The 10,415-nt window shown below is 45.9% G+C and overlaps 1 long non-coding RNA gene across 1 annotated transcript; it reads right to left on the bottom strand.

The window, feature by feature from the left end:
* Positions 1 to 376: 376 nt before the first annotated feature.
* On the bottom strand, positions 377 to 4,233 carry LOC119383352 (uncharacterized). The gene is made up of 2 exons (XR_005181649.2): positions 3,250 to 4,233; positions 377 to 854 (listed from the first exon to the last, which is right to left on the bottom strand). It is a non-coding gene; the product is annotated as an uncharacterized LOC119383352 (long non-coding RNA).
* Between the last annotated feature and the right edge of the window lie 6,182 nt (positions 4,234 to 10,415).

Consider the following 10,415-nt stretch of genomic DNA (forward strand, 5'->3'; position numbering starts at 1 on the left):
AAAAGAGCGATGAAAGATGACAACAGGGATATTAAGAAGAGATGTGCATCCACATTAGCCGCGTAACTTAAGTTAGTTTAGTACTCTCTTCTTTCCCGATTGTTTACTGCGTAAAAAATAGAAAGTCACAACACAGAAGAGGAAAACGAGTACATTCTACGCTTGAACTGTTCTTGATATTCGTCCTTGTGTGTTGCCTTTGCCCCTGTTTGTGGAACTAGTTAACGTGTGATCGTTAAGTTGAACTATCCCCTGAAGGCGTCCCACCCTCTCTCGTATTTGTAATAAGAACTGCTTGCAAAGTTAGAACACTTACCTAAAATCGGTGCTTCTGAAGGCCATGAAGAGAGAACGCGCAATTGACACAAACACACGATTAAGTGCCATAACACTTTATTTAGTTGTGATACCCTATGCTCGTACGATATCTTCATCACGAGTTGCCCTCTTTGATTTATTGTCTACGACACGACAGTGCGAGATAAATATGAAAGCGAAACAACAAATAATAAAGTGGCAAAGACGGGTAGCTCGAACGGGCTCTCCGACAGACAACAGCCGGAATATTCTACAGGATGCCAGCGGGCCACCGTCGACACTTATGAGGGGATAAAGATGAAACACACACCGCGCGTCAAAGCAAGCGACGAGACATCACAGAAAAAGAGGGCCAGGGAGGAAAAGGCAAACAGTCTGTGCACACGCACCGGCCCGGTGAGTACGCAATGTCCAAGGTATTTGTAAAGATCACAGTCGACGTCCAATGTTCCGTTGTTGAAGCATAAATTAGATGCGGCACACGACAACCGTGCTCAGGTGGGTGATGACAGCCCGGCAGCGATGCCACACACGACCTGTGAGGCGGGAACGAAAACAACAATTTGAGCAACTGAGCCTTGAAAAAACGAATACACTGATTTCTTAACTCATTAAGGTGGCAGGACAAACATCAAGGCTTATCGAGATCCAAGTAAACTATTACAACTTCTGGAAGTTCCACTGCATGCTTGACCTTGATTCTGTTTTAAGTGAAGGGGAAACAATAACAACTTTGGCGATAAACTCCCGGTTCAATTTACACTACCGTTTACACAGATGAGACCAGCCCGCGGCCCAATAACTAGCGTTATGAACCAGTTTGGAATACCACAGCATGGCCTCCTGTGCAGATGGGGAGCTCAATGTTTTTTGGAGTCACCCGTAATCATTTAATAATGTCAAGTGCATGGTACTAGTTACTTCTTGGCTACATTTAACAAAATGTGGACAACAAGAGAATGTAATCATTACGTATGACCTTCACGCTTTTATGGATGACAACTTCCTCTAACGTATGTTCAAGATAGTATGGAAGGTGTTTTGATAGTTAGGCTAACAGCCTATTAAAGTTTTTCCTATAAGGTGTAGGAATATTGTGCGAATCTGGAATTGCGTGGCTACGGAAGAAACAATGAAACTGCCAGGACCCAATATAGAATTGGCAACTGCGTCAGCAAGCAACGTGCCGAAGTTAAAGGCCTCGAAGGATGTAGGGGTTTGTTCGGTACGACGGGTAAACACAAAACACCCCATAAAACAGTGTGCAAAACGTGCCTGGCCGCATTGAGTCCCGTTGTCCTAAAACATTCCGACCCTTACTTTGTTATTTAAGAAATGCAAAGTCTGTAGCGACGACAATGCCAATCAATGTTTATGCGTACAACGCTAGCCGCTAAGACCAATTGTGCGGGTGACGGCGTCACAGACGGGGCCCTGCACAAAGTAAACAAAACTACAAGGCCCAACACAAGGCGAGAGGTCGTGCCAAAAATGAGGGCGATTGCAAACTCCTACAAAAGCAGACCCAGAGGCAGCGCGACCAAGAAAGATCTGTTGGCAGGCCTCCACGACGCACAAGGAAGCGAGCCAGCGTGCGTCGATAACCGCTGCTGCCCCCTTCGCCTCTCCACGCAGCTTCCTCCTTCCAGTCGCCATCCTCGCGAAGTGCAGGCAGCGCGGGCGGCAAGGCCGTGATAAAAACTTGCGCACAATCCTAAGAGGACGCGCTTGACGACTACGCCGGGAGCTCTCGGCCTCTTCCGAAGCAAGGACAACGTTGCCGAAAAGTTGCCTTTGTACTCCCTGCCTTTCTTCTAAAGCTGGCCCTGTTTCGCCGTTTAAGCCTTTCCTTATTGAGGTCCCTTTTTTTTTTTTTTTCACCGCGAGGGACGTCGATCGACCTGGGTGCAGCTGACCAGACTGGTTCTTGCCGAGACCCGCGGCACAGCTTTTTAACGCTTACATAATAAAAAAAGAGGACACACGCAGTTCGGCGGTTGTTGCATCAGCGTCGCGACCGAACGGATCGGGAGGGAGGGGACAGCGGCCTAAATGCAATGGGCCGGCACGTTTAGAAAGCTATAGCAATTCCAGTCCTCCCATGAAGCAGGACTCGTTTTGAGAGAGCACGCGCACTGCACTAACACGTGGCCCCGCGTGCACAACGCGTGAAAAACGCCGCATGCGAGGTCTCCTGACTTCAGAACGACGAAGCCAGTATTGTATGGGGTACATTCATTAGAATACTCGCGACGGTAGGCAGGTACCTGAAATTATCGCGACGTGCCTGTAGAATTGTCTCGGCACCAAAAGAATACGACGTGACACCCTCCTCTATTCTCTTCCTAAGGGTCACTCAATTTCTCACGATAAGACGAGGCAACGCATAAAAGACGGATAGATAAAAGAACTTATCCTCGAAACAATGCTCAAAGTTCTCTCCGTAAACAGCCCTGAGAGGCACACTCGCGCTCTCGCTGCATTTAGCAAACGATATCGATGCCAACGGCCACGCCTCTGGCGAAGAATACCATAAACAAAGAAGAGGGCGGGCCGATGGACCGCCCTTAGCGACAACTTCTAGCTAAAAAACAAGCTCCTTCGAGGTAACGGTACCATTACGAAGCAATCTCATACTACGCATTTCCGGTATTCAGCGTTATTCCTTCCCCACAACACAGGTGTTGAATGTCAGGTGCTGAAGCAGGTAAATTGCGTTGTTGTCAAGCCCTCAAGGACGTTCGCGCTGGAGGCGGGAGACGAACATGGCGCCAGCAACAAAGGACACACACGCGGTATACACGATAACTGCGCTACTGGCGCATCGAAGCATACCCACTGTCGTCTACAACATCCGTCATAGCGATATCCAAAGCTTATTCTGACACTTGGTGAAAGTTGATGAAAGGCCAAATGAAAACGCGTTCTTACCAGACTTCAATGCCGGTTGCCGCCCGAGTTCCTGCGGTTCCTCTCGGTGTTGGCCATTTTGGTGACTAGTTTGCGAACGTGGCCGCTCGGGTCATGGTGGTTGGTGTGCTCCGAAACCTCCCTCTTGGACCTCTGTTTACCGCTGTGGCCCGCATACAGGAACTTGTCGTGGTCGAAGTTGTAGTGCTCGTACTCGTCAAAGTGGCTTTCAGACATCTCGAACGACTCACTTATTGCCGCAACGGGAACTCGATGAAGGAACTAAACGGATGCAGAAAACTCAGCAGCGGGTAGGAATAGGCAGGCAAACGAAGTTTGCAGGCTCGAGTTTGGAACGCTGCAAGAGACTGCTTCGATCCCTTCTCTCAGAGAAGACTCTTCGATACACGCAGACGCTGGCCCGCGACGGCGCGTTTATGTTGCCGTCCCGGCGGTGACGTCAACGCGCCAGCCAAAACAAGCTACAAAGCGCAAAATGGGAGCAAACGCGCCGCTCGCCATCTGGCGCTAGCGCTGATAAGCTCGGCGGTGAGCTTGCCCGGGCTCGCACGGCGCCCGTTTGTCGACTTCGCCGGCTTTTCCGATTTTGTTTTATTTCTAAACTCTTGATTTTGTGCATGCCTGTGACGGCATCCGCTCGCTGACGGCGTGCGCTGCAGCAAAACAGAGGGATTTCGTCTCTCCCAGCCGTGCGAGACGCAGCGTACACGTATACGATATGAGCGAATATTTTCTGGAACGTTCGCTCGCCCCTAGCAGTAAATAAAAACAAACGTGACTCACACCCGCTAACCTTGAATGAATGGAAGGGCGTTCGCGTGGCTACAGTAAGGAAAGCTCATGTACTGGCGGCTATTCGGGCAGTCTACAAGTGTTTTGATTGCGTACGTGGAGGCGATCAGGAATTCACCTTGTGTGGTGACCTCGCTCGCTGAGTTGCGCTTGCAAGGCGCGTGCTCTCTGACGTGGAAATATATATATATATATAAAAAAGAGCAAATAGAGGTAGACTTGTTTCTGAACTGACGTCGGTGGTTAGATGACTCAGAGTCAGCGTGCGTTGGTTAGCTCTTACAAGTGTATGAGATCAACCAGAGCACGCGCTTTATGCAGCTTTCAAAACGTTTTTCTTGTGGAACAGTAAGAAGCTGCTTGCAGATGTGCTTGTTGTGCAATACAGATCTCTCATTGCGTCATTATTTTGCATTTACTGAAAGCACGTGGCGTGCTTCCAATATGCCCGCTTTTCTTGCTGAAAGGCGAGGCTGTTACCTTCATAACTATGCCGTGATTTATTTATTTATTTATTTATTTATTATTTATTTATTTATTTATTTATTTATTTATTTATTTATTTATTTATTTATATGTTGTAAAGTATGACAGTAGAGGAAGTGTCGTACGTTAATGAGCATTTTAATTAACTCATGCCTCAATGCCCACCTCCGCAAAAGAAATCGACTGGAATGAAAGTTTTGTATATAGGATAAAGTCCAGCATGTACAGGCCATGAATCGGGTTGTAAGTTATATTTGCTTTAAACATTATATATATATATATATATATATATATATATATATATATATATATATATATATATATATATATATATATATATATATATATATATATATATATATATATTGAAATTTTGAATAGTCGTTATTCAACGAAGGTGATCTTTTCAGGTGCCGATGACCTGCGACCTGCCTTCTAAGGAAAAGGGTGAAAAAGTCCATGTTGACCAGAAACATAAAACATGGCGGTATGTTGATTCGAATGTAAAACATGTTTCCACTGCGACATCTTCACTCGCTGCTATTGTCCCTTCGTGAAACCTATTCTGAGTCATGTCAAGCTGAGCAATAAACAACCGAAGCACAGATGGAATCTAACCGCAGTACGAAGCATATTTTAATAAGGTTCAAAAGGGGTTCACTGCGCTGGAGTGAAATGCGTGTTCAGTATCAAAGAAAGCAGAAACACGACGTTTAACGTGGCAATGCAGGCTGGTGTGTTTACATGTAAACAACCGTTTTCCTTCCACAAGCATTAAACAAACAGTGACAGTTTGTTGTTTCGCATCATGCTCCCTGACGTCTCCAGAAGTTTCCATGAGGGCGTTTGTCGTAACCAAAACAATAGCAAAGTCACTTCGCGCACGCAGCTTCCAGTGCTGCAGCGCAGAGGCGGGGCAGCAAAACAAGTCTCTGCACGTTTCTCGCCGCACTGGCATGGCATGCAGCAAAAAGTTTGCGGTGGCGGGATACCCTTCGCCGGATGCGGGGAAACGCTACTGCCCGTGACGAGAGGAAATGTGCGCTAGCTCGCAACGGCTCAGCGGTCAGAGATTGCGGCTCGAGGGTACAAGCTATATATACAATCTTCTTCGGTGACCGCACGTTGGTATTGCACAGCACATTTTCCTAACGCTCTTCGTCAAAGCCATTAGGATGATGGATGAATGAACTTTATTTCGGTCCCTCGGAACGCGCCCTAGCACGTTGCGGGCCGCTCCCACGTCGGAACAGAAAGACCAAGTCTCTCTGCTGCGGCGCGGACCCGTTGGACTGCCCATATATCTGTGCATCGAGTCCGGAGCTTGTAATAGCATCTTCCCATTTTGACGGCGTGATGACTTCGCCGCCGCGTAACGCGGGGCACCACCAGAGCATATGTTCGAGATTAGCAATATCTGCGCATAATGAACATGCATTAGTTGGCTGTATTTCAGGATAGATCTTGTGTAATAGCGCGGGGTTAGGGTACGCCCCGACCTGAAGTAGCCTGAGTGTCAGAGCCTGTGGTCTGCTTAATTTTCTGCGTGGTGGAGGCTACTGTCTCCGCCCCACGTAAAAATGCTTGGTAATTTCGTTATACGAGGTGAGAGGGTCCCGATTCTCCAAAACCTCAGCGCGCCCTCCGGTACCTACGCGGTCTACTAGTCCATTAGAAAATATAGAAAAATTTGTTCGTCCTAAAGTACCACGGATGGTCAGAATTCTACTTGTAAATCATCAACACCGTATATAACAAGGGCAACACGGAGTTCTGTTATATCTTGAGTGCCGCATTTCTTGGAGCGCAAAAAACGTCCTAGTCATATTATTACTTCACGTTTCGCTATTTTGTATGGACAAAGCACTGCGCACGACAGTGCTTCGGCGTTCGTGAAAGTCGCGTTCATGCTTAGCGGGGACGGATCTGTAATCTCCGCGACCCACGTGGCTGCAATAATAGGTATGATAGCGGTGCAACCGTTATCCGCCATCTAGCTGAGTCGCGCTCGACGACTCATTTGTTGTGTGCCACTCGCTTTCACCATTGTCATCGCGACTTCCTTATTGTCCTTTGGGCCCTTTGTCTAGACCTGCACATATATGTCGGTCGGCCCGACGTACACGTGCATCAAAATAACACCGAATGTTATCTCAGTTGTGTATACATATATGTTCTCATATACTCTTGTCATGTTATTACGCACGAGAAATAAAGTAAATACGGAGCACCGTTTAAGTCGTGCAAGTTGTAGACACGTTGCTAAGTGCGAAGCCTGAAAGCAGCAGCAAAACATGCTCGGAGGCCACTGCACGTTTGCTAAACAAAGGAGATCACGCGCGCCTGAGTCCGTTTCACTGCAGTAATCCCGCTCATAAACTTTCGCTTGAGCATATACAGAGGTACTGTTTTTCAAACATATGGCAGAACGAATGCACCCCCCCCCCCCATGAACAGTGATTCACGCTATTTATATACCCTCTGAATGACTAAAACGTCTCCACGGCTTTACCGGATTTAGAGTAGCCAAGAAAGAAATACAGCCGCACTAACACCGTGAAATCGTTTACGACATTCCAAAGGATACAAATAACATTAATCATTGTTGACGCATTCTGAGAAAGGGAGATAACTCCGCAGAGAAAGAGAGAACTCTTAGAGAGAGGGATACATCGCGCATCTTTCTATGTGTATTTGCATTTGGAATGTTGGAATATTTTTCTTGTATATGTCGATGGGAAAGGGAGTGTTTACTTGCTACGGAAGCCGCACTTCCTGCTGGAAAGTGTTTCACAACACGGTAGCGCGAGGGCGAGCTATAGCCGTCAGTCTTGGCAACCTTCGCATGCTTGTGGCCGTTGCTTTAGTGCGCGGAGGGCGTTGCCACCGACCGAACTGACAAAGAGTTGGCCAAGAAACACGCGGTCTTGCAGCATGCACCGTTCTGCAAGTGACGAGCGTTTTCTTTCTGCGTACCCTGTTCGTCTCTTCCGCGCAGCAGCCCTCACTCTGAGAAAAAAAAAATTCACAGCATATCCACGGGTGAATGATGAAGAGCTTGGGCGAAGCTCCTGAAGCAATCGTGGTTACACCGTGAAATCTTCAGTGGTTTCGCCCAGCAGTAATCAAAGCGATAACCCAGTATATCATCAAAGACGTGACAGACACTGTATATATTTATACAAGAAATTTTATTAATCGTAAGTGGTAGCTAGACTTGGCTTCCGTTCCCCCTTCATTATAACGGCTTTATGGTCGGTGAAGTGATGGATAGGTGATGGGTCGTAGTGGGATGTTTGCAAAGACGAAGTAGTGGGCAGTTTGCAAAGGTGGCTTCCGTTTCCTCTTCATTATAACGGCTTTATGGTCGGTGAAGTAATGGATCGGTGATGGATCGTAGTGGGATGTTTGCAAAGACGAAGTAGTGGGCAGTTTGCAAGGGATCGGTGATGGGTCGTAGTATACTGCCGGTTACGCCTTACGCCGGACGCGTGACAAGGTTAGACTAAGAGGACCTTCGCCCCTTAAAAAAAAGGTGTCCGTCGACTCTTCTTTGCTACACATGTCACACTCCCACGTATAACTCTCTTTAGAGACGCACGCTGACTGTCTTTAGGAGATTCGTGGGATGTATGACTCTCTTTAAAAAGGCACGCTAACTCTCTTTTGGAGAGTCGTGCGTCTCACGACTCTTCTAAAGAGAATCAACGTGACTCTCTAAAGAGAGTTATACATGGGATATACACTTGTGTCGCAAAGAAGAGTCAAAAGACACCTTTTTCTTTTAGAGTACATAGGTCGCTCGCCTGACAGGACATATGCGCTTTAGAAGCATATCGGAGGGAAAACTGCCTGTGTTTTATAAGGGACACAAGCCATAGAGGAATATCCAAGACACAATATGACCGCGGAAGGGCTCGAGTGCATAAATGTTTATAGCCTCTAGTTTTAAAATATGCTTGAATAACTGTCGTTATTTTTTGGCTAGTGACGCCTCCTCCTTATCAGGGCGTTCTGACAGTCCCATGAGACTTTGCTGAGGACCAAAACTTATTGTTCTTATTGTAGTAGTAAAATAACGGGGCGTCGCTGGAGCCAACGTTTCGACAAGCGGTCTTGTCTTCTTCAAGGCCTTGAAGAAGATACGTCCGCTTGTCGAAACGTTAGCTCCAGCGACACCCTGTGTTCGCGAATCTTTTTACCAATTCAAGCTGCCATCTTCCCCCGAACTTCTGCCATAATTATAGTAGTAGTAATAGTTGTCGTTGTTATCGTGGCACCTTCAAGTCGCTGTTGCCTTGTGGCGATACCATAGTACTTGGCATAGCCAGAGTAATAATTGTGTATTAATGCCAGTGAGATCTCCCAGGTGGTACATTAATATTAAAAAAAGCGAATTCTGCGTAATATAAGTATTCTGGCAAACAACAAGTTTCATTTAGTCTTAAGCTTCACCAGCACTGAATCGTCTTCACGGGGGTCATTGTTATATGATAAATGTATATAGTGGTATCTAAAGCACCCCCTCCACCCCCCCGCCCCTTCAACCCTGACCTTCTCAAACGTTATATATATATATATATATATATATATATATATATATATATATATATATATATATATATATATATATATATATATATATATATATTTTTTTTTTTTCTCTTTTTTTTTCCTCTTTTTTCTATTATTATTATTATTCCGCGTACCCTCACTCCTCTAAGATTGTATAAAGCTGAGCACCAACAAACTGTACCCTCATTCCTGATGAAGGCCAGACTCTGGCTGAAACGTCGAAATAAACAACGTTGTGACTTCTCACGGAGGATCTACTTGACTACTTGCAACGCTACGGCCACTCCACCACGATGCCTATATATATATATATATATATATATATATATATATATATATATTATATATATATATATATATATATATATATATATATATATATATATATATATTTCATCACGCTTTGTGAGCTTCAGTAGATGGTTCCTTACGCAGAAAAGAAAAGAAAAGAAAACAAACAGAACCGCATGTTACAACAGCTATGAGGCACCTTTATAGTAGCCGCTCTACACAGTTGCTCGGGACGAGCGATAATGACCCTAGAGGGACACGGTAACACAGGATGTTTTTCATATCCGTTTGAAACAAAAGATTTCCAGAGAGGAGAAAGTAAGCGCTCGAGCACTCGCTGTTTTTAGCAAGCTAACAGCGTCGCCTGCAGATAGACGTATAGGCGATCTCTATATAGCAGCTGGCTCGCCAATGCATGCAGTCCCGAAAAGCGTGCGTTACGGCAGCAGCTGGCGGAGGAGTCGCGTTCTAGAAATCTCTGGCGTCGTCCCTCGTGCGCTGTGTCTGCGACGTGACCTATACATCTCGCTGTGCTACTTATTAAACAGCCGGCCAACTACACAATGTATCGTGGTCCCAGGCCGTGCGGTCACGAATTCGACTATCGTCATGCGCGTACGATATAACAAAGCGGTACACGGTGCGCGTTCTATTGTTCTTGTTTTTGATACAATGCAGAATTTCTTAAAAGTGTTCGACACAGCATAGTTGCAGAACTTGACTTCTATAACGCCAAACAGTGCACAATACATGGGCGAGACATCGTCCAAACAACAAAAAAATGTTAATTAGCTTTAAAATTAATTGCCTACCATGGTTCGCGAATTGTAGCCGATGAGTTTACAAGGCGTATACCCTCCACTTTGAACGAATTTTCAATGTGTCGAACTGTTTCGAGATGGTCATTCCCAAAGTGCGCGACGAAGTACGGAGGCGCTCCAGTTGCTCTTGCGTTTCGATTCGAGAGACGATATTTTGATAAAAAATTAACCGGAGCAACAGTGCATTTTTGCCGCAAGTTT

Source organism: Rhipicephalus sanguineus, chromosome 2, assembly GCF_013339695.2.
Source record: "Rhipicephalus sanguineus isolate Rsan-2018 chromosome 2, BIME_Rsan_1.4, whole genome shotgun sequence".
In the NCBI taxonomy this organism is placed as follows: domain Eukaryota; kingdom Metazoa; phylum Arthropoda; class Arachnida; order Ixodida; family Ixodidae; genus Rhipicephalus; species Rhipicephalus sanguineus.